The sequence below is a fragment of the Lontra canadensis genome, unplaced genomic scaffold, assembly GCF_010015895.1.
Source record: "Lontra canadensis isolate GAN:19392208 unplaced genomic scaffold, GSC_riverotter_1.0 scaffold9, whole genome shotgun sequence".
Lineage (NCBI taxonomy): Eukaryota > Metazoa > Chordata > Mammalia > Carnivora > Mustelidae > Lontra > Lontra canadensis.
This window is the reverse complement of record NW_022631003.1, coordinates 12,548,120-12,571,995: the sequence shown is the minus strand read 5'-3', so window position 1 is coordinate 12,571,995 and position 23,876 is coordinate 12,548,120. Positions and strand designations below refer to the sequence as shown.

The following is a 23,876-nucleotide window of genomic DNA, read 5'->3' as shown; positions in this document are numbered from 1 at the left end:
TGGAAAGGTGAAATAACTGCCAGAGGTCACAAATCCACTCTGATCAGCTTGGAGGGTCTAACCAAGATTAGCAAGACCCTCCCAACTACATTTTATTGCCACTGTGTGATGCCAGGCAGTATGGTAGCTGCAAAAAAGTTGGAAGATAGGTCTTGGCAATCTCAGGATGGAGGGAAGACAAAAGCAATTTAAATAAGGTCATGTCTGATAAGTACCAAATGAGTGATACAAACAATAATTATTAGGGAAATTCAGAGAAGCAAGAAACCACTGGGTCTTAAATAATGACTAAGATTTAGATAAGAACAAAAGAGACAGGAGAGATTTTCTGGATGAAAGAACAGCATTAATAAAAGAATAATTGGACAGCATGGTGCCAAAAGAAGGCTGACAAAGATAACAAATTTCGGCTCTGCCTACATAGTTCCATATGGCTGTGGCCACTTAGCCTTTCTAAGCTTTAGCCTTCTATCTGTGTAATAGGTTATATACTATAACCTAGCTCTCGGAATTTGGCCATTATTATTGAGGTATATGATTCAGACACAGGATTCAAGGCTAACTTGACTAGAAGCCAAGTACTTGTATCATAATGATAAAGTCTGAGGGGATGCCTAACTTTAGAGCCTAATGATTACATTAGCTGTTTTATGTGGAGACGCCCCAGATTCTGAAAGTACTTGTATGGGGTTTTTAAAGACTTTCTTCATTTAAATTTCTTTTGAAAATTTCATGACAGGGGATATTTCATGAAGCTGGTTCTTCCAGTGGTTTTCTCCTTTAACATTCATTTACATGCCAGCTCTGGGAACGTCCTTGTCATTTGTATGGTTTTCCTTAGCCACAGCTTAAGAAAGGGGAAAATTTTAAGTGCAATCTATCTGTTCCTTATATCATAGACTTTAGCAATGACAAAACTATAGAATTGTTAGATTTATTTAATGTGGCATAGGCAGGTTTGGTGGTCAAGCCTCCAACTGCTAAAATAGAACGCAGACAGAATTTGAAATGTATTTTGAGACAAATACGTGGTTATTACACAGAGTAGAAAACATGCCAAGCTGTCTCATTTTTTCTTATATATGAATACTTGGTTTCCCCCAAACAGAAATCTTAGAGGCATACAAACTACCCTTAGAGAGTATGAGTTCTGAGTTGTTTTCCTATAATAGGTCAAATAGGCTCTTACCGGGTCTCTCGTGTGATAAAGGGCAGAATTTATAAAAATGACCACACAGAGTTTGGAACACAATGTTTGACCAAAAAAACCCAGAATGAACCTAACTGGAAAGTTAAGCCATGGTTTTTTCTCTTTCACATCAATAAGCAGCTTTCTTACCTTCTCAACCTCCAACCCCAGCTATGCAGGACACGGCAAAAGAATAGAACTATATTTATACACTAAACATTATGTATATTGGTGTATATATATTATACATATACATACATGTTACATATACACCATATACATACATATTATATATATGTACACACACATACATACATGAATACACACAACAGAGGACAAAAACAGTAAGAAAGTGCCTTAAAAGGATCAAATTTCACTATTGTTCATTTGCGAATGAAATAATATAATAATATTTAAGGTTAATGACTTTCAAGCCTCTTGATAACATACTTAATTGGAAGTTAAACAGCATGACTCTTATTAATGCTAATAATCATTAACTGTTAACTAGGAAAATTATAAATATGAGGATTTTTGAAATCCAATTTTGGACTTGCAATAAGACCTTTATTTATGTGGACCTTTTTTATAAGATTTTATTTATTTATTTATTTATTTAGAGAGAAAACACAAATGGGGGAAGGGGCAGAGGGAGAGGGAGAGAATGTTTCAAGCAGACTCTGCATTGAGCATGGAGCCCCATGTGGGGCTCGATCCCACAACCCTGAAGTCATGACCTGAACCAAAATCAAGAGTCAGATACTTAACCAACTGAGCCACCTAGACACCCTTTCCTTTATGTGGACTTTTGAAATTAAACTAGGCATAGATGTTATTTGAAGTATAACTTTTAAGGAAGCAAAGCATGAAAAATCAGAAATACTGTTAAATATAGTATTATACAGCTCTATACAGTTAAATAATCAAGAGTTTTGGACAAGCATCCTATTAATTCACTTCCCCTAAAAGGGAAACAAATAATTTTGAGCTTTATCCACTCCCAGGGGCTAAGAAATAGCTATTTTCTATATTTAATCTCAACAGTTCCATAAGGCAGAGATTATTATCCCCAAGTTATAGATGAGAAAATCAAGGCTCAATACGTTAAGGAATTTGCTTAAGACCCTTACAGCTAATAAGCAGTGAAGCTGAACTCTCTCCTGTTCTCCACTATTCCACAGTGCCTTAGGAATAAAAAATTCAACAAATACATTTTTTTTGAGAGCCAAAGGACTTTATTACTCACAGTAAAAGCAGTAACCAGAGCATCATTCTTGCATTGGTTCTATATATCCCCTAAGTCCCCTGGGGGCAATGAAAGTAGACTTCTGTGGATGTCTACACTTGCAGGTGGTTGTGACACAGGAGGGGGGCCCTGAGCTTAGGAGATGTGCTGCTTTTATAGTGAGCAGAAACAATTCTACTCTTGCAGGGGTTGGGGGGGTTGTTACCTCATTCTTTAATACTGCTCAATGCAAACACAACCCTGAGAAATCTCTCAGCTAATACATTTTGAGTGCCTATTATGTGAAAAACACCATACCGAACATGAGAAATATACATTGTATGGATTTTTCTCTTCTAGTACATGCAGGACCCAGCAACAGAATTTGAGGAACCCAATGCAAAATGAAAATACAGTCCCTTTGTTTAAAAATTATTAAAAATTTCAAGATGGTGACATTAGAGCATTCAACTGATCATTGAGCCTTTCTAAGCACCGGGCCCTGTCACAGGCTCATGAAGCTGGTCCTGAGCACAGCAGGGCAAACATGGACAAATCCAGCCCACTACCTGTTTTTGTACAGCTATGGGCTAAGAATGGTTTTCACATTTTTAAATGAAAGAAGGGGAAGAAGAAGGAGGAGGAGAAAAAGAAGAGGAGGAGGAGGAAGAAGAAGAAAGGGAAGAAGAAGAGTAAGAAGGGAAGGAGGAGGAGATTTGTGACATGTGAAAATTATATGAAATTAAAATTTTAGTGTCCATGAATAAAGTTTTATTAGAATACAGTCACACTCATTCGTTATATATCCTATGACTGGTTTTGCACAACAAAGGCAGAGTAGCTACAACAAAGATCATCTGGCCCCCAAACCCTTAAATATTTACCATCTGGCTCTTGACAGGAAAAGTTTGCAAACCCCTACTGTAGTAGGATAGTAGAATACAAGTGACCAAAGAAAGGAACAATAGAGTGTTATGGGAATTCCAAAGAGAAGAGACCACATTCAGTTGAAAATATCAGACCATATTTGACTGGAAAGATGTTCTTTCTTAGAGAAAGTAAATGGACCTTGATTAGTGGACAAGAGTGGGAGGGAACACTTCAGGCAGAGGAAATCACCTATATACACGAGAGCAGTAAAGCACTGTATTTGGGCAAGATGAAAAATCCACTCTGACTGTAAGGCAGTTTGAAGTGAGAAGGAGGAGTAAGATATTCTACAAGGATTTTAACTTTATTTTGGTAGGGCAACAGAGTAACTGAAGGCTTTTGGAGGAAGGTAGTGACTTGCTCAGGATGCTTTAAGATAATTCATCTAGCTACATAATGGAGAATAGATCACAGCAAGACCAAACAGAGGCCACAAGGCAAGGTAGGAAGGTGTGGCTAAAGTCCAGGAGTTGAGAGGTAGTGCCAATCTAAACAAGTGTGGTACTGGTAGAAATGAATTACTGGGACCCCTGGGTGTCTCAGTCATTAAGCGTCTGCCTTCTGCTCAGGTCATGATCCCAGAGTCCTGGGATGGAGCCCCATATCAGGCTCCCTACTCAGCGGGAAGCCTGCTTCTCCCTCTCCCGCTCCCCCTGCTTTTAGACCCTCTCTCACGGTCTCTCTCTGTGTCAAATAAATAAAATCTTTAAAAAAGAGAAAAAGAAATGAATTACTATCTAATAGATGTGCTAATTCACTGACGATTTGAGGAAAGGCAGAGAAAGGAGTGTCAGGTTTGGAGACTGGCTAATTTAAAAGACGGTGATACAATTAACAAATGAAAAGGTGGAGAAACTAGTCTGGTAACAAAGACGACCGTTCAGTCTGCAAACATGACCAGTTGAGGTTGCCAGTGGAATATCCTGCTGAAGATTTCAAGAAGACAGGAACCCGGGTTCCAAACCCAAAAATGAGTTTGGGGCCAAGACATGAAGATTCTGGCATTCTCTGTATAAAGATAATAGTTTAATACAAGAGTAATGATTTCGGGACACCAGGGAGGCTCAGTCGGCTAAGCTTCCGCCTTCAACTCAGACCATGATCCCAGGGTCCTGGGATGGAGTTCCACTTTGGGCTCCCTGCTTACCGGGAGCCTGTATCTCCCTTTCTCTGTACCTCTGCCTTTCCCCCTGCTCGTGCTCACTCTCTCTCTTTCAGTTAATAAATAAATGCTTTTTTAAAAAGTGTAATGATTTCTAGTCTTTAAGAAAAGTATTCTTAATTAAAATAAGTATTCCTTTAAACTCTAAATAATCCTAACTCCAACCTTCTAAAACTGACTTTGGGGGTGCCTGGGTGGCTCAGTCGTTAAGCATCTGCCTTCAGCTCAGGTCATGATCCCAGAGTCCTGGGATCAAGACCTGCATCCAGCTCCCTGCTAAGTGGGAAGCCTGCTTCTCCCTTTCCCACTTCCCCTGCTTCCCTCTCTCGCTGTCTCTCTCGCTCTGTGAGATAAATAAATAAAATCTTTACTTAAAAATTAAATGAATGAAACTGACTTTAAAAAAAAAAAATCAATTGCCTAAAGGTCAAAGAGACCTTTAGGCAATTTCAAAAAGAAAAAGAGAAAAACACAGGTATACCCCAGTAACATCTGCTTCCATGAACTTAGAGAGTTTCAGGCTTTCAGACTTGATCAAAGTTCCATGCAATAACTGAAAAGTCAGTGAAGTCTCATTTATTTAAAATTCATTCATTTATAATAATTCCTACAGACTGGCGTGCCTGGGTGGCTCACTCAGTTAAGTGTCTGCCTTAGGCGCATGTCCTCCTCCCATAGTCCTGGGATCCAGTCCCACCTGGGGCTTCCCTGCTGAAAGGGGAGTGTGCTTCTCCCTCTCCCTTTGCCCCTCTCCCTGCTGGTGCTCGCTCTCTCTCAAATAAAAAAATAAAATCTTTTTTTTTTTTAAAGATTTTATTTATTTATTTATTTGACACACAGAGATCACAAGTAGGCAGAGAGGCAGGCAGAGGGGGGGGGGGGAAGCAGGCTCCCTGCTGAGCAGAGAGCCCGATGTGGGGCTCGATCCCAGAACCCTGGGATCATGACCTGAGGCAAAGGCAGAGGCTTAACCCACTGAGCCACCCAGGCGCCCCCCAAAAAAATAAATAAATAAAAACAATTCCTACAGACTGCTCTGAAATTTGTCTTTGAAATTTCCATTAAAAAGGGTTTTCTAACAAAACAGAAATCGCGGAAATATGTAACATTCAATTAACGTAAACTGCAAGATACCTAGAAAGCACTTATCTACAGAAAACTTAGTATAATTATAATTCATTCTTATCTATTCTTTAACTTGGTTAGTTTTCAATTACTAGTATTCATTAAGGGAGGGAAATTAATCATACTTTTTTATTAATCTTCAAAGTTCATCAAAATGTATTTCAAGAATAAAGTTAAGCTGAACTAAGCAAAAGTTAGTTTTCAATTACTTCCCAACCCCAACTTTCCTCTGCATTTTGCTCTTTCTTGAATCTCTTCTTTCATCAAAACTTTGTTTCATAAAAGAGCTGATGTTCTGTACTAAGGGTAGCTGTATTTCTGTCTTCTCTCTAATAATGTAAGTTCCTTCGTTAAGTTTCCACCGTTTTTGGTAGAAGGCATTTTTGGAACAGAAGGTATTTTCCGCAGCCCAGCAGTTTCACCATAAACCTGCCTACGAGTAACCCTTTAAAGTGCCCGACTCGTGTATTTAAATATGCAATTTATTTTATTTCTACAAATAGTTGATTTAGGCAGAGTACCAAGTTGTTTGGGATCATCGATTTGTTAACTGAGTTTGGAACGGTAATTTGGAAAGAGTTCACCGAGGTTAAGACACCAGTGTATGAAATACTTGTCAGGAGAAAAACCCTTTCAAGAATGAAAAGGACCTTGCCCAATTTGGCCCCAACCCATATTACTCTCAGCTATAGAAGGTCCCTGGCCTGGTTTCCTTGGTGTGAGATCTAGGTGTGTGGAAACTGTACGCTCTGTTACTTCCCCAGCCACTTTTCCCAGCACAAAGGAATACGCGAGCACCAACTGTTGGGTGGCGTTGGTGAGTGAATTATTAGTTTCATTAGAGGCACCTTTTAAGTTTCGGAGGGCTTTTAAACCATTCGCATCACTGTAACCCGCTGAGGTCAGGGAAGTCGACAGGCGCATCTGTCCCGAGCCTGGTGTCCCAGGAGAAGCTGAGGAGGCACTAGACATGGGAGAGAAACACCGCCCAGAACTACCCGCGAAAGGGGCCGCGTGTGTCCGGCCCGGGCTTCGGCGACGCGGAAGGCCCCGCCCCCTCGACTCCCCTCGCTCCGCCCCGCGGCCCCGCCCCTTCCCCGGCCGCGCACCCGCGCGCCCCGCCCGCGGACGGAAGCGAGAGCGAGGCTGAACGCCTGACGTCAAGGCGACACCGCCAAACCTCGCCCAGAGTCAGGCGTGTAAACCAGCCGGAGCGGCGGCGGCGGCGACAGCGGCAGGACCGCCGTGGCGCCGGGAGCAGCGACCCGGAGGAAGCGCGAGGCGCAGGGCGACGCGGGCGGCGGAGACCCGGTGACAGCGTGAGAGGTTGGCAGAGTGCGTGCGTGGCCGCTGAGGGGAGCGGCGACGGCGGCCGCGCGGGGCGGGGGCCGGGCGCCGGCTGAGGGGAGCGGGTGGGGTGCGGCGCGGGCCGGGCTGGGCGCGCGCGGCGGTCAGGGACCCTGGCGGCGGCGGCGGAGGCTTCACGGCGCGCGGCAGGTGGTGGAGGGCCCGGCGCCCGGCCGGCGAGCGCGCTGTCTCCGGGACCGGCGGGGACGAGCTGCCGCCGCCACCGCCGCCGCCGCGGGGGAACAGCGCGCTTTGCGGAAGGGGTCAAATGTCTGAAATATGGCGGAGGAAGTGAGAGCCCGAGGACCCCCCCCCCCACGCACACCCGCTCGCTCCCTCCTGCCCGCGGCCGCCGCAGCTTCTCTCGCTACCTTCCGTCCCCCTCCGGCTCCCCGGAGCACTCGTCCGCCGCCCCGGAGCCCCCTCGCTGGCCACCTCGGTGGCCTCCTGGGTGTGGGTGGAAGTTAGAACGGAAACCAGAAAGTTGTCCTTTGAGAAGACGCAGCTTCCCCCAGCCCCGAGCCAGGACGAGGAGCGTTCGGGGGAAACCACTCCCCGGCGCCCTGCAGGCTCCAGCCTGACAGGGAAAAAGTTTGCCTGAAACGGGACTGGTTTGCTCCATTTGTTGCGGGAAGTGGCAGGAGGAAGGCAGCGGAGGGAGCCCCACCTAGTCTGGCAGCAGCCACCGCGTAGGGAAAAACTGTTAAAGGGGCCTTTCCCTTCGTCAGCAAGAGGAAATCTCTCTTCTTTTACAGAGGGAGACAAAATCCAGGAAGTTTGTCGTCTTCTCTTTTTCGCCATCTCGATGTGTCTAATCCTAAAACTGTCAGCACCATGAGTTTTATTTAAAACTACCCCAAATTAACCAGGCCATTTGGATTTTTCTTCTAAAAAGAACTGATGACTTTTGGAGAAAAGATCATCCTGGCTAGTTTAAGCACAAGATTTGCTTATCCTTCGCCCCCCTCCCCCCCCAGTAAGTTTAGCAAAACATTTTTGCCCTGCAAAACGTTTGGAAGGAACGTACGCAGTTTTGTATTACAGTAACGGGAAATTACATTTTTAACCCGGTAGAAAGTTGACACTAAATGAACATTGTGATTTTAATATTTTAAGATTAATTCAGTCTAACTGGATTTTCGTTTTGCTGGTAGCATCTAATATATATCGAGTGCTTACACCGTAAAGCTTCTAACTCGCAAATTTTTGACTCTTTTTTGTAATTACAATGCTGTTTAGACTTGCTCAACAAAACCTTATTTTAGCAAGAAGTAACTGTAAAAGAGGAGGACGTTCATTTAACTTCAAACTCCTAAAAGCTGACTTTTGAGTAGTATTTGAGTCATAATGGAGTCATGGGACTTTTTAAGGGCCGGAAGGGACTATTTAGGTCATCCAGTCCCACCCTCTCATTTTATGGAGGAGGAAACTGAGGCCTAGAAAAGATAAGATTAGTTAGTGGCCCTGCTGACTTTTTAGGACAGTATGTCTAAAGGAGGAGGAAATAGAATATTTTTATAGTGAATTACATTTTTACAGGATAACAGTCATATACAAAATGTTAGTATCTTAGTCAAATAGTGTGGAAGAACCACATTCTCAGGTTTTAGGAGAGGAAATTGATACTCAAGGAGGTTAAATAACTTTAAGGACAGAGCCCTGAATAATGGTCTTATTTGAGCCCTTCCTGCTTTTAAACTCCACATGACACAGTGTTTTCACTTGGATTTTCTTTTTTGGAATTATCAATAAATTGTGAGGTTGCCTTCTCTGAGTAAGCCACAAAGTAAATCTTTAAAACGCCTGTAGCCCGTTTAGTTTTAATGTGCAGATAGCCGAATACAACTGAAGAACCCAATAATAAACTGGCTTAATTTAAAAAAATGTGATAGAGGGCTTGAAAACAATTACTCTGTCTTTTGCGTTCTCCCCGTAACACCCCCAGCTTCACTCCATGAAACGTTGTCTCTTTCTTTCTAGACACCTGTCACTTCCAACATTCTCTTACTGTCCTGTCATCATTATTCATTTGATTTTTGTTACCTAGTTCACTGAGTTGTAAAGTCCAAGGACAGGATGTCTTCCTTGAATGCCCCAAAGCACTGGCACGGTACACTGCACGTAGATAATACCAGTTTGTTAAATGTAAGCGCAATGAGGGTAGGGACCATTATATTCCCCATTGTATTCTTAGTTCCTAGAGCCTTATCTGTGCAGATAGCAAGTGTTCAGATTTAAGAATTAACTGTAGTGAACATATGAGAATATTATTTGAAGAGAACTTCGTCTTCCTTCAAAAAGAAACATTTCCACATTGGCTTGGAATCCTTTTAACTTTACAAATTGATTTTCATTTTATCCTCAAAACAATCCTTACTAGATTTCCAATATAGAATTCCAGTATTTTCTCTTAGCCATATAAAGGGAAAGTGAACCCCCATGGTAAAGAGTCATCACGTAAGGAGCATCTGTTGAGATATAATAAAAGAATTACTCGTAAAACTTTGATCATGTACATAAATACCATATTAAGTGCATTTTCTAGTGTAATTCAAGACTAGTAGAAGGTCTTTCCAGAGGTCAGTAACACGGTAACTTACTATACATGTTGTTTTAAATATAAAGTCTAAGATTTGGATGAGAAATTGCTCACGTTCAAGTTTGACTTTTGTAGTAGGTACTTGATGAATATTTGTTAAGGGGGTAAAATTAATCAGTGAAACTAGATCTCAATACAAAGAAAATTTGGCGATTTTACGCAGGTGTTTATTTTTTTCCCAAATGTGTAATTTTAAATAAGCAATTTTATTATTGAATACCAAGATCTCACTGACAGGCACGCGTCATTTTCCTAGACTTATCAATAATGTGGTCCTGTGTGTGTATTGATAAAGAGGGTGGTTATTGATCTGTACTTTCTATATATGACTTACCAGGAATAGTTTAGTATTTATGAACTAAATAGTCAAAAGTGCTTTTTTGTTGTTGTTGTGGCAGTGACGTCACGTGTTTATAGAAAAACTTTGATAAGATCTTAAAACTTCATAAGACCACACAAGGTTGTGGTTAAATAAATGTCTTGATTATTTTTCCCCTCTTGTCATTTTTGAGGATTCCTTAGTCTTAGAGATTAGGGTGAAGTTTTTATTATTAGCCTTTTCACGTTGAATTTCTTGTAGAAAAAGTTAAGAACAGACATTTTGGCTGATGCAGTGATTCATTGTAACACTGGACAAATTTTTCAATAAACAGGAGTACTGTACTATGTGCTGAAACACTGTACCATGTGTAACGCTGTACCGTATGCTGAGAGCCTAATATTTTTCAGTGTTCTCAGATATTTTGCAATAGTATCCAAAGGTACTAATTACCATTTGAGGACAGTTGTTAATTTATTAATTCTTTGGAAATCTCATGAATACATTGGAAGCAGTAGCTACAAAGAATAGAATTAATTTATCCATTTGCAAGAAAGACTGGCTTGCCATATATATATAATCTGTTGTACTTTGAGCCTAGTTGAACTCTGGATTCTAAAACCAATCCCTTTAGTCATAGAATTTCTATTTTATAACAAGAAAGGTTATGAGGAACTTCTGTGCTGCCTTTAAAAAATTAAAACCACTTTTTAAAATGTTGCACAAACAAAAAGAAATACTACTATTTCATTCCTCACACTGGTGTGTTTATTCCTAGTGTTAGTCAAATTAAATTATACAGCAACTGATTATTATTTCAGTAGCAATTTAGAAAGAATTTTTGTTCAGCATTAAGAGAGGATCAAGAATTTTTAAACTGTTTCCAAAGAGCCTTAAAACTTATAAAAGAAAAAAAATGAACATTTAGGGAAATGTACCCATGTTTTAAATAATATTTAAATTACTTATCAAAAGAAAAAATATCTGCAACATGAACTGAAGAATTTCCACCTGGTTTTTATTGTACAGAACAATATTCTGGAATATAACTATAGTTAAAATTGATGGTATTTGAGGTACTTGAGTACTAGAAATATGTTCACTTTTAAATTAAGAACCCTAGTCTCTCTAACCATAGAGAATAATTCTCTAATGTTCTGATTTTGGATTTTACATTGAGCTGGTTTCTAAAGCTTACCCTTGTAGTTATGCTATTTTATAATTTTATAGTTAAGCTGCTTTATATACTTCATATATTTTATGCATTTAACCAATGAGACCATTTAAATTTAAACCAGATTCTGATCTCATGAGATAATTTGCTAGGTAATCTTTTCCAGTGGTGAGGAATTGAATATTTTTAACTGTTGTATAAGTAGACTCAATAAAGATTTTTTTTTAAGATTTTATTTATTTATTTGAGAGAAAGGGTGAGAGAGGGAGCATAAGAGGAGGGAGCTTAAGAGGGAGAAGCAGATTCCCTGCTGAGTGTGGAGGGTCCTGGGACTCCAGGATCATGACCTAAGCAGAAGGCAGTTGCTTAACCAACTGAGCCACCCAGGCGCCCCAGACTCAATAAAGATGTTAAGGGAAGAGAGCATTTATTTAAGCAGTTATAATTTTGATTGCATTCAGTTATTGACTTCTTGGAATCATCACCTTCACTACATTGAAGATCTTGCTGGATTTTTCAGTAGTTGTTTTGAAAGTTTATTTCAGTAAATATGTACTTTTAATAGATTTTTTTTCTTATATTCAGAACTTAGCATTTTATTAAGTAACTTTATTTTAAAAATATACAGTGAACTGGTTGTCCCAATAGTGGATTATCTCTACCTGTTCCTTTCCTCTTCTTTGCCTTGTGGAAAAGAAAAAAGATGAAAGAAAATCTGTTTTGTCCATTTAATAGCAATTTTTGGCAAAAGCTTCTGGAAAGGAAATGGAAAATGTTTCATAAAATAAAATCCTAATTATCTGTGTCTTCTAAAATTTATATTTCTAAAGTTTATACATTGGAATATATTTTTCCAAGTCACTTTATTCTAAAAAAAAATTGGGAGACTTTCTGAGAGTTCTCAGTAAATGGGACTGAGTAGGTCAGTAAAATAAAAGCTATAAATATAAACTCTTTAATTAGTAGGTTTTGGGTGTCAAAGTAGTATGCATATTGCATCCAACTGTTAAACGTTGTGTTTTAAGGTTATAGTGAAACATTACTATTACTACTTAATGATAGCAAAGTTATAGCTGCTAAGATTGATAAGTTACGGTTACATTCCTTGAAAACAAAACTCAGGAATCCCTGGGTAATCTTGAATTCTGTACTGGACAGATAATAAAGAAGGATAGGGATGAAGCATGTAATATGTGTCTGTTTTCTTCTCTTGAAATTGTGCAACTTGAGATATTGCATTGAATTTGTATGGGTAAGACTGGCTGAGTTTTTAAGTGTATGTCTTTTGAATTTTCTTATTAAAATATTTCAAACACAGAAGAGTATAAAGAAAAAAATTAATATCACTTTTAATATCACCAGTACAGTGAATTTCTAGGCAAAATTCATACCTCCTTTTTCTGAACCTTTCCTACCTCCTTGGTTCTTTAGTGGGAACAGTGGCATATACTTAAAGAATTGTTGGATTAAGTGGAGTATTATCCATAAATGATTATAAAAGAGATACTAATAAAGTATTAGTTTTTATTCTGTGAAACTTTTTTTCTCTCTAGCATCACTTCTCCCAATTGAAGTTATTCATTAAGGCATGAATAAGGACTAAGAAAGAATAATTGTGACTGTGAACAGCTTAACAAATTGTCTGGTTCAGGGATTTTCAAAATTTACCCCAGGGAATCCTGGGGATTGCCTGAACATTTTCAGGAGTCTGCAAATACAAAACTATTTTTACAATAATACTGAGATGTTCTTTGCCCTTTTTCATAGCGTTGACATTTGTACCAATGGTACAAAAGCAGTGGTGAGTAAAACTTCCTGCACATTAGAACAAATCAAGTCAGAACACCACACTGTATTCATAGTCATTGTATTCTTCACTGCCATGCATTAAAAAACAACAAAAAACTTTCACCTAAATGCACTTGAAGAAGTTTAAAAAAAAAAGTTTTGTTTTTTTTTTTTAATCAAATCTTGGCTCTTACACATAATATTTCAATATAATATGACAAAATGGAAAGTATGCTTGAAACACTATTTTGCTGCCGTATTGAGGGTGAAATGGTTGTCTATAGGAAAAGCATTTGCGTAATTATTGCAGTTGCAAGCTGAACCAGCCGCTTTCTTCATAAATACTTTTTTTCCTTGAAGGAATGACTGAAAAACTATTCAGAGTTATTCAGACCTGGGTATTAGGTTGACATTTTCTTGGAAATAAACAGAATGAGCCTGTTGCTTTAAGGAAAAGATCAACACTATTTATGGGCAGTGATAAAGTTCTAGTTTTCAAGTGAAAATTAGAATTTTGAAAAATTTGTATCATCCACAGTGCTCTTGACTGCTTCCCAATATTTAGAAAATTTTTCCGAAGATATTTGTGATGTTAATGAACATGGTTTTTTAAAAGTAATATATAATGTGTCAATATTTGAAGATCCACATAACTCTTTATACAAGTATTTTCCAAGTGTTCAGTGAATGCATGATGTTACAAAATCATGCATGCATAAGAAATCCTTCCTAAGTTCTAGATAGACCTATGGATTTTAATGTTAAAGCAGACCTCAAGTTTATTGGTAAGGTTTTCCTTTCCAATATATTGGAACCTGTTGTCAAGCTTTGGTATAGTATCAAAGGAGAATATCCACATTTATCTGAAAAGGCTACTAAAATATCCCCAGCTGTGTGTTTACAATTCACTTTTTTGTTTACTCATTTTTCCATGCTTTGCTCTCAATGTATAATGTCTTTGATTTATTTAGTTTATATTTTTGTTGGAGGGGAAGATAGAATAGGAACCAGAGATACATGTGAAACAGTATTTTCATGCACTTCATCTTGAAATCTCTTATTAACACATAATCATTTTAGGTTGACTTTTTAAGATGTGTTTATTTTAAAGAGAGGGTGCGTGAGCATGAGTGGGAGGGGCAGCGGGAGGAGAGAGAATCACAAGCAGGTTCTCTGTGCTGAGCATGGAGCATGATTTCATGATCCCGAGGATCACAACCTGAGCCAAAACCAGGAGGGGAGACCTAACCAACTGGACCACCCAGCACCTCCTAGATTGACTCTTTTAATAGTCTTCTTCTTGAGCATTCCATTCACCTTTTGAACTGTGTAATAAATTAGGTGATTGGTATTTTTTAAGCCTATTTCTTGGTTTTAATACTTGTACACCTGATATCTCATGCACATAGATTACTTGTGTGCCCAGATTTTGACATAACCTTAAAAAACTTTTAATAGTTGACTTTCTTAGGAGTTCAGGGTATTTAGTAGCTTTCCTGTAGTAAAAGCTATGGACTTTTTCCCATTTCAAGTTTAATAATGTCTCTCTGACCTGAGTATTGGCTGTGATATCTAACTTTAGTAGATATTTTTAAAACAAATTATAATATCCTTACCTTTTGGGAGAAAACAGTTTCTTGTTTGTGCTTGTTTGAGAATAGTCGTAGCAATCCTTGTTAACAACTATTTTTATAAACCATTTGTCATAGCACAATTCCGAATTTTAAAGGATTTTTAGGCTAACCATTCAGCTCATCTAAAAGGTTTCAGAGTATGAGAGAAGATAGGTAAGTTGTAGATTATACTGTACTTAGTTTCTTGGAAATTTAGTGCCATTTATTCCCCTAGAGGTAATAAAATGAGTGTGTTCTGTGAAGAAAGAGTAGTTGAGTCTGAGTTCTAGTGGTTGTAAGGACAGCATTGACGGAAGAGGCAGACGCCTGGAGTGGAGTGGTTTAGAGGAGTAAGTGTAAAAATGCTAACTTTGGGGTAGCTTTGAGGAATAAGCATTATGGAATTCCTGCCTGCCTGAGCTAATCCCACAGTGAGGGAGGGAATTTAATAGGAAGCTTTAGTTCTCTCTATATTAAACAATTACCTGGTCAGCTGTTCTATCTGTTCTGAATTAGGGAACATACTGAGGTCATATTTTATGTTCAGGACATTCAAATTAGTCTGAAGGTTGCTTGTTCAGTTTTAGTTGCTAGCCGAAAAAATTGTATGTAATTTCCTCTATTTTAGATTTTTTACATTTAGGCTTTTTTTTTTCCTTTCTTGCAAGAGTCCTGTCACCTTACTTCATCATCCTTCAACAAAGAGAAGACAGGATATGCAAGCTTTTAAGGACAGAAGAGCATTCATAACATTTTTTTATTGTTTACATGAAAGTGATGATGGTAATAGGAAGTGGAGAGGTGGGAGGGCAGGAAGTAGAACAGAAAAGAATAAGGATGATGATTAAGAGATTGTCTTTCTAATGAGCAAAGCTACTGTTAACTGCACTCACTTTAGAGTTCAGATTAACAGGAATGATACACACTTGGAAAAGCATTTGTGTTACTCTAGTGATTGATAAATCTTGTCTCCTGAGAAATGGTCCTGGGTAGAAGATAAATTGATACTATCTATCGTGAGATTATGGGGTTAAAGTAAAAGTTTCATCAGTAAACAGTGTAAGTTGAGAGTATGCTTACTTTTACTCCCCAACAGACTCTTAATGCACTTTTCTCTGAACCTTCAGTGCTTAAATTGGACACTTATTTTTCTCCTAAGTTTTAGCTGATTACTTTGAGCATGAGTAATAAATCTGAGAACAAGTTAATGTCTCTGTCTCTCTCTCTTAGGATTTATCTTTACATAGGCCAGTTTGATTAAATGGCTGTTTAGGTCTTCTTGAGCTCTAAAATTCTGTTTCTGTGATACTAACCTTGTTTAAGCCAGTCATCTCTTGTTTAGACTCCTTCAAGACCTTCCTGACTTGTTTCCATTCTTGTCCTCCTCTACCTCAGTCTCCAACTAGATTTTAAAAATCATCTTCTAAAAATGTAAATCAGATCATATAATACCCTCTGGTCCAAGCTCCCCTCCCACCTACTCTAGTGGCTCAAAGTAGAAAGCCAGATCCAGTTCTTGCTTACTTCACAACTTTATCTCCTCTCTCCATTGTTCACTAAGCTCTACCCATATTGGACTTCTTTCTGATCTTGACCCAAGAAGCCCTTTACCATCTTTTTTTTTTTTTTCTTTACTTATTTATTTGAGGGAGAGGGCGCACCATCCAGGTGAGAGGCAGGAAGAGAAGCAGACTCAGAAAAGCTGAGCAGGGAGCCTGATGTGGGGCTGGTCCCTGAATCCTGGGATCATGACCTGAGCCTAAGACAGATGCTTAAGCAATTGAGCCACCCAGGTGCCCCCGCCCACCATCTTTTGAGGTTTGGTGTTTACAGCTGCTCTCTAGCATGATCTTTCCCTAGCTCTCTGCCATTCTGCTAAGTAGCGCTAGATCTCGGCTCAGATGTACATTTATAGGGAGGTTTCTCCTGATCACCTATATAAAGGAGCATCCCCTTCATTATCTTCTTAGCTCTTATCATAATCTGTAATTACATTTACCCATTTATTTCTTGCCCTCCAAACTATTTGTTTCAAGAGAGCAGGAATGCAGTGTCACTTCACCACCACAATCTCAAATGGTTATCCCAATAACTGGCATACGGTGCCAAACGTTTTTTATTTTAATGAAAAGAATATATAAGGTGTTGAATGATTTCTTTATCACTTCCCATCATAGGCTACTTACACTAATTTTTTGAAGTGTTACATCTATTTCCAACTATAATTCCTCATTATTTAGGGCTTCTGTCCCTGGTGACTGCATGTTTTTGAGAGCTAATTGTTCTCAGTTACTGGATGTTGGGATTATCTTGAGTAATTATGCACAAAAGGTTTTTTAGCAAAGGCATTAAAAGTTAATATGAAATTTAAATAGCAGTTCAAAATAATAATAATTGATACCCAAATGAGTGATATAGATGAATGCTTTTAGAGTCAAAGGAATAGCAAAAAGTCATAAGCTCTAATAGTCAAAGAAGAAATTATAAATGAGGTGGGATGCGTACATGATATCAAGAGTATGTAAGTTTTAGACTAGCAGTGAATCAGGGTGGGCAACAGTACAGAAATTAGAATATGCAAAGTATGTTCAAAGGAGTGTTTTGCTATGGTAGATGTTTATGAAATGGATTATAGGTCCCCTTAAAATTCTTGGTCTCAGATCTTTGGAATTCAAAATGTTGTGGAAAGACTTGTTTTGAATTTTAGTAAGAATAACCAAATTAATATTTCTAAAGTGAAACATAAACAGTCACACTAAATGGGATGAATAAAAACTATAAATAGCCTCATAATAGTGCTTAAGTGAAGTTTTGCTATATAAAAAAAAATTATCTACTGTGAGAAATGGATCTGAAATTGTTGGAAATGCTTTACTCTTTATTACTTTGTGTCTTTGGGGAGGACATCAGGGTCTGAAAATGTTACTTTGAAGCAATTAGCCTACAAACAGTCTCGGCCAAGGAAATCTTCTTGACACAGATTCAGGATGGAATGCACTGCTTAGGCTTGTGAATCTTTTTAAGGTTATGGGAAAACCAGCTAATTCCTAGGAGTCCCATTAAATGTTTGGAAATTGTATATTGGTATATATTTGGGAAGTGTATATTGGTGCCTGGAACATAATAAATGGTTTTTTAAAATGTTTAATGATTGAGAGTTCATATTTTTAGCCACAATTTCTGAATAGATTTTTTAAGTCTTTTAAGATAATCATGCGATTTGTCTCCCAGTTCATAAGGGTTCTAAGAATTATATAATACATTTCATTGTTAAGTTTGAGTACAGTAGAAGATTGAAATAAGACTATTACAGGACTGGGGCGCCTGAGTGGCTCAGTGGGTTAAAGCCTCTGCCTTCGGCTCAGGTCATGATCTCAGGGTCCTGGGATCGAGCCCCGCATCGGGCTCTCTGCTCACCGGGAAGCCTGCTTCCTCCTCTCTCTGCCTACTTGTGATCTCTCTCTGTCAAATAAATAAATAAAATCTTTAAAAAGACTATTACAGGACTAACATAATCTCTAAAGATTCTTGATGGAATCACTCATTTTGACATGGAAGGAAGTATCTGAAGATGCTTCTTTGAAACTCAGAATTGATTACAGAAAGTGCCTGCCCACTTTTTGTGGTTTCCCCATATCCTCTCCTTATTCCAACAACCTAATTAACACCCAGACTTTGGTTCTCATTGCTTTTATCCATTCATTTGGTACATACTAATTTCCAGGAATCCAAACATGTATATACTATTTTTTGGATACTGACCTCTCTTTTATAGAATTGTCAAGAAAGGCAAGCTCTGAAGTGACTTAAAAAAAAAAAAATGCTTACTGACCTACTAATTTTGCAAGTTAAGTGGAGTAATGTATCAGAAAGCCAAATAGAAGCATTATTTAGAGCTTCAAAGTGTGGCATGCATTTTATTTTTCTGAATGGCCTTTATTTTATTCGATCAGTGTCTTTGAAGAAACCGAACATGGTAAAGTGTAAAAGAAAGAACTTAGTCAAAAATAACTTTGTAAGGCAGTTAGTTGTATAAGCCAGTGTTAGCACTAAGTAGCTAGCCTAAACTGCTGCTTAGCTTGAGATACTAAAATTACCAGAGAAAATTATGGGAACTACCTCTGCTTCCACTGCTTTTTTGTTAGTTGGTTAATTTTTCTCCTCTGAACTTTTGGCAGGTTTACTAGGGAATTTTCCATTAGGAATGTCCTGGCCTTGAAATTTCATTTAGATTTTAATTTAGTCATGCAAATTATGAACCCACAGTCTAAATCATGACTTTCTTAGTATGGTTTCTCATGCATTTGGGGGCAATCATACTAAGCTTTGTCATTTAATCCTAGTTAGGAGGTTATCGGTAAAATGAAATAAAATATTTTTGCAGTCATTTATTCCTTCTCTCATGGAACACACTAATTCTGTTTATTTCTGAATTCAGCCTTATGTTGAAACAGATTGTAAAATTAGGTTTTAAACAGTGTTCCCCTCCCATCCTTGTGGAGGGTGGCATTTTGTAAAATCTGAGTATTTATATTAAAAAATATTTGTGATGGTCTTCCGCTATGAAATCAGGTGTGGTTTACTCTGGAATCTTTACCCATAAATTCTAATTTACCTGCTAGTACTAAAGTGCCTCACTTCTGATTTCTTTTACTTTTGCCCTAACAGGTCATAAACTGTACTTAGTATATATTTGTTTAAAATATATAAAAGCAGATACTTTCCCTAATAGGGATATTTCTGGTTAATGTAGTTCTCTCATTCTGCATCCTGTTCAGAAGACATTACTGAGCACCTTTGGTGTTAGTGTTAAATTCTTGAATGACAAATCAGCAAACTTGGAAAAAATACGACTTCAGCTTGGAACAGAAAAATAATGGTTAGCTTTCTTGGTCATCCCTTTGAAGTGATCGTATCTCTTTCTGTGACTTGTGGAAGTTGAGACATTAAGAGCAGGTTATTTAAATTTACTGAAGAATCTGATTTCTGCAGACCTGAAAAACAACAGACTCTCTTTTTCTTTATTAAATTGCGGGACAGTTATTTGAAAGCAAAATGATGAATATAATGGTCTCTGGTGAACCCTGACTTTTCTTTGCTAGGAATATAGGTCTTAGGGTCTTTAGGAGGAACAGGGAGGTGTTATCAGAGTCTTCCAGAGGTACTTTTAAAAACTTAATGAGCGGGGCAACTGGGTGGCTCAGTTGGTTAAGCCTTTGCCTTCGGCTCAGGTCATGATCTTCGGGTCCTGGGATCAACCCATGCATCAGGCTCTCTGCTCAGCAGGGAGCCTGCATACTCCTTCTCCCTCTGCCTGCCTCCCTGCCTACTTGTGATGATCTCTCTGTGTGTTAAGTAAAATTAAAAATCTTAAAAAAAAAAAAATGTGTGGCGTGTGTGCACACATAATTCCTACTATGATGAGAGATGTCACTGATGACCACTGCTGTGATATCCCTTAGCTTTCCTAGGCTTCTTCGTCTTGAGACTTAAATGTGATCTGACTTTGAGACCTTCCTTCCTGCCAGTCCCAGCAGTGGTTTGGTCACCTCTTCAGATATCCCATGCATGGCTCCTTGTCAGGCTAGGGTGTGGCCCATATGGGCCAGACCTTAATCTAACAGAAACATAGTATCTGCCTCAAAATGTCTTATATAGACGTATGGATGTGTGCGTTCACATTTATTTTTAGAGAGACTCACCAGTGTCTGAAAAGACACAGGTCTAAATGAATCTTGGTCAACAACCTTGCTTTGTAGAAAGTAAAAATGCCAAGAACTAGCTTTCCCAGCCTCCCTTGCAGCTAGGGTGCAAGTACTTGAGGTGCATCCAGCAAACAAAGGAATTTTCTAAAATTAAAGGGAAACTTTGCAGGGCTCCAGTAGCATGAATCCTTCAGTGTGAAACTGTTTACTTTATTAACTACTTCCAGAACCAAAGTGGGCAAATTTTTAATAGATTTAGCTTCTAATGTAAAAGTACTTACTCAGCATGCCCTTCTATACAGTTTTTTATCTATAAAGGTTGATGGAGTTTTAGGGCATGTTGGGGACTTACCTTCTTGCCATAGGTTCCCCTAATAATACTGTTTAATCATTCTCAGGAATAGTTTTAAACCACTGAATCTGTTGACTAAGTGAATAATGAGTGAATTTATGGAGTGAATGAATGAATATAGTAAAAATGAGCAACATCAACTGTGCCAGAACCCAAACCATTGTTTTTGGTAGACAGTCTTTAGCATTCAGGCAAACCCTTCTCAGTCATTCCTTCAGGGTTGGGGTGGGTGGGGAGAGATTTGCATATTACTTTGCAACTAATCTCCTTTGTAAAACTATCAGACAACATTGCTAGTTCTTTAAGATGAAAGTATTCTACAACAAAAGTTTTTGAATGTTTTTAGAGTTGTAACCCTATTTCTCCTTTCTCTAAACCCCTGTAGTCATTGATAATTGAGACTATACTCTTTCCCTTTGGGACCAGAGTTGGTCTCAGAATCATTCTCAACACTGCACTCTAGGTAGCTGTTTAATTTTGCATTGGTGTTTGAGCTAAAACCCATTTGCCACCTGTGAATAAATAGACAAGATTTATCTTTATTTCTTCCAGGGTCTACCATATATGGTAGATAATAAGCAAACTTTTTCTCTGAAGGACCAAATAATAAATTTTTAGCCTTTGGGGACTGGACCATACAGTCTCTGTCACAACCATTCATTTCTACCAGAGCAACCATAAACAGTATGCAGTTGCATGGCAGTGTTTCAACAAAACTTTAATTACAAAAAAAAAACAAACCAGGCAGTAAATGGGATTTGGTCTGAAGTCTGGAGTTTGCCAGCCTCTCCTCTAGGGCAAGAAACTGGTTTTGATTCATTCAACAGATAATTGCCTTCTGTATGCCAAGTGTGTTGAGTGCTGGTTATGCAGCAGTTAACTTTATACTTCTATCCCTTGCCGTGAGATATTGAAGATTTTTTTTTCTTTTAAAGAGAAAGATAGTGGATGTGGGAGGGGGGGAGTTGGTGAGGAAGAGGAGAGAGAGAAGAGAAAATCTTAAGCAGGCTCCATGCTCAGTGCACAGAGCCTGACATGCGGCCCAATCTCAAAACCCTGAGATCATGAGCTGAGCCAAGAACAAGAATTAGATGTTTAACTGACTGAGCCACCCAGTCCCCCTGAGATATTTAAGTCTTAACTGAGTATTTTTTATGCATGTGGACAGATCCAAAGCAGTTTTTTGAGGAAAAGTATGGCCTCCCCCATAAATCTGCTCCATTTGTCCACATAAATGAGATATTAGGCAAATATGCTAAGTGATGCCATGTTATGTGGTAACGATATTAGCTAAAGGAAATCTCGGTATGCTTTGGACATCACATGGTGTGATAGCTAATACTCTGTTGTGGAAAATAGAGAGCCTTGATACATGCATCTGATATCTGCACTGTCTGCCCATGGTAGGTACACAGTATTCATACAGTCTTAGAAAAGAAAGCTAGAATTGCTGACAGTCTTAGCGATCTTTTTTCAGTCTCTTGCAATTTCTTTCTCTATGCAGTATATTGTTTCTGACTTCTTAATTTTAGTTTTTTCATCTCATTATAGGTTTTTGTTGCAACCTGTGCTATTTATTTATTTGTTTGTTTGTTTTGGTGGGGGGGGAGTTGGGAGGAGGGAAGAGAATCTTAGCAGTCCCCCTGCTGAGTGAGTGCAGAGCCCGCTACAGGGCTCAGTCTCAGGACCCTGAGATTATGACCTGAACTGAAATCAAGAGTCAGTCCCTTAATTGATTGAGCCACCCAGGTGCCCCCAAACTGATGCATTTTAAAAGTAAGCTGTATATTTATTATATTTCAATAAAATGCTTAACATTTCTAGATGTATTGTCCAGGCTTCTGTTAGAACTGCTTTTGTTCATTTAAAAAGTAGTTTAGTTTTCTCAGTCTCGGTTATGTTTCTTTTCAAATCATCTAGTACTGGGACGCCTGGGTGCCTCAGTTGGTTAAGCGGCTGCCTTCGGCTCAGGTCATGATCCCAGCGTCCTGGGATCAAGTCCCACATTGGGCTCCTTGCTCGGCAGGGAGCCTGCTTCTCCCTCTGCCTCTGTCTGCCTGTGCTCGCTCACTCTCTCTCCCTCTGTCTCTGACAAATAAATAAATAAAATATTTAAAAAAAAATCATCTAGTACTGTTGATTATAAAATGAGACCACATTCTTGACCAGTACTCAGAGATCTATGTTATGTTGACTGTAGACTGACTGTCTTGCTGGTTTTATTTACCTATTTGTACCCTGAGATCACTCAGACTATGCTTTCTATGGTAGTCTAATCATATTCCTGCATTTTGCTGCCTTCTGTACTTTTGGCTTTCACTTTTCTTTTCTCTAATGTGTTCTTTCCTATTGAAATGCTGTGCCTTTTGTTCATTTGCCACCTTCTTCATAAGTTTGTTCTTGACCTCTCTTCAAATTTCATATTTTTGTTTCTCATATTTTTCATATTTTATCTCCTCTTTCCTACAAAACTATAAACTTCCTGAAAGCAAGTATGTTTTGTTTATCTTTGTAACCTTCATAGTGATTTGCACTTAAGGCATATTCAAATACTAATTAGATGAAAGGTACTCCTAATTAAGCAAGGGACTATGTTTCTTCCTGAGAAATGTCCTTAGTCTTGTATCCAAATGAGAAAACTCATGTCAAGATAACCGTAAGTTGTAAATACTATACAAATAGTGTCTGTTACGGTAAACACTCAACGTAGCTCTTGTTCTAAGTGCTGCACAGTTTGGTTTTTAATTTCCATATTTTATTTCAGAGAAGAGTAGGATTCTGTTGTGGCAAAAGACAAGCTATGTAATGCCCCCAAATGTTTGCAAGATGTTTTTTAAGCCTTCCCAGTTTCTATCTTGAAGATTATGAAACATAAGAGGAAGCAAATTCCCATTAAGATATATTCCTCTTAAGATGAGCAACCATCCTGATTTGCTCAGGACCGAGGATTTCCTGAGACACGAGTCTTACAGTGCTAAATCAGGACTGCTGGTTAGACTCCACTTTATGATGTAGCCATCTCCTTTGCATGAAACTGTGTTGGCACAGTTTTAAGAAGTGTAATAAATGCCTAGTAACTGGGTGATTGGTTTGGTTGGAGGGAAGTGTTGGGGCACTTTCGCTTTTATTTGTTAAGTTTCTATGATTTTGAACATTTTCTAATGTTCAAATGAAAATACAAAAGTGTATTTAATTAATTGATCCATTTAGGAATATATTTGTATATCATTGGTGACCTTATCAGAAGGTGGTCCTACCCAACTTTTTAATTTAAAATTGCATATTCTGTCAGATGATTAATGCTTTATTTAGATGTAGCTTATTAGATAAGGCAAAGTCTGAGGTGGC

At 38.5% G+C, this 23,876-nt stretch overlaps 1 protein-coding gene across 2 annotated transcripts in view; it reads left to right on the top strand.

Moving 5' to 3' along the window:
* The first annotated feature begins 6,816 nt into the window (after nucleotides 1-6,816).
* RAP1B (RAP1B, member of RAS oncogene family) overlaps nucleotides 6,817-23,876 on the top strand; it is a 43,825-nt gene continuing 26,765 nt past the window's right edge. Inside the window, exon 1 of one of the 2 annotated variants that reach the window (XM_032854873.1) lies at nucleotides 6,817-6,957. The gene's annotated coding sequence lies outside the window, so the exon portion shown is untranslated. The remainder of the gene's footprint in view (nucleotides 6,958-23,876) is intronic. The other variant, XM_032854871.1, reaches the window with a different exon arrangement.